Genomic DNA, 1,347 nt, shown 5'->3' on the forward strand with positions numbered 1-1,347 from the left:
GGACAGGGAAGCAGGAGAGGGTTGATTGGGGAAGGAGAGATGGCTTATGGGATTGCCAGGGGAGGGGGAAACCAGGAAAGAGGACAACATTTGAAATGTAAATAAAGAATATATCTAATAAAAAAATTTTAAAAATGAAGTTCATAAGGTGAGGCCTGAATATGAATATGATCTTGCTCTTCCTTAGATGAAGTACTAAGTTAACATGAATCTTTTTGTGTGTGTGTGTGTGTGTGTGCGCGCGTGTGTGTGTGTGTGTGTGTGTGTGTGTGTGTGTGTGCGTGTGTGGTACCCATGCACCTGTGTGTAACCATGCACACATACACTGAGACCAGGGAAGACTCTGGATGTCTTGCTCTATCACATTCCAATTTTCTCATAGAACTAAAGCTCATGGTTTCTGCCGGGATGGCTAGCCACCAAGGTCTTGCCGTCCACCCGTGTCTCCCTCCACCAGTTTTGGGGTTATGCGGTGCATGTGGCCATACCTGGATTTTTATGTGGGTGCCAGGATTCAAACTCAGGCCCTCACATTTGCGTACTAAGGGGTCTTACCCACTGAGCCATCACCCAGGACCTTGATTAATACATTTCTCACAAGACTTTTTCTCACTCTTGAGTAGACTTTAAGGCTTCCCAGAATCTCCAGAGTTGGTGCCAACTTTGGGGCTAGGCTCATGTACAGCATGAGAATAAGCCTGCCCTTGTCTAGGAAAGTATTCCTATCAGGCTGTCTCTTTACAGCAATAAACAGAGCAGCTGCTATGATTAAAACATTGTTATTTTACATGGGAAAATAAAGTCTGGTTCAATAAGTTTTTGGACATGTTCTCACAAGAAAAAGAACAACAACATTCTTTAATTCTTTAATATTAATGAGAACAACTATATTTTAAAGGATATGGAATCCTGATACATGATTTACAATCATGACTATAGAAATGCATTTTAAGAATTAGTTGATATTTGAAAATATATACATATTTTATATGCTTTAAATGAAAATTTTCACAACTTTTTCAGTGCCAGCGGCAGAACCCAAGGCCTCGTGCATTCTAGACAAGTGTTGTACCATTGAGCTGTATGTATCCTTACCCCCAACCCCTTGTCACACTTTATGTAATGTAAATAAGCCCAAGCACCAAAAGGCTGTCTCTAATAGAACTTGTGGTCTCATGAAATACATATAGATTTGAAACTTAGAAAGCTTTCCCTTAGAGTCAACATTTTTTTCTAAGTTTATGCATATGAAAACATCTGTAATGTCTACAAAATCCCCAGGTGTTTCAAACCATTAATAAATGAAAATGTTTGCAGAATTTCATGCCCTAGGGCAGAACATAAAAA

The sequence above is a fragment of the Apodemus sylvaticus genome, chromosome 21 (genome assembly GCF_947179515.1).
Source record: "Apodemus sylvaticus chromosome 21, mApoSyl1.1, whole genome shotgun sequence".
Lineage (NCBI taxonomy): Eukaryota > Metazoa > Chordata > Mammalia > Rodentia > Muridae > Apodemus > Apodemus sylvaticus.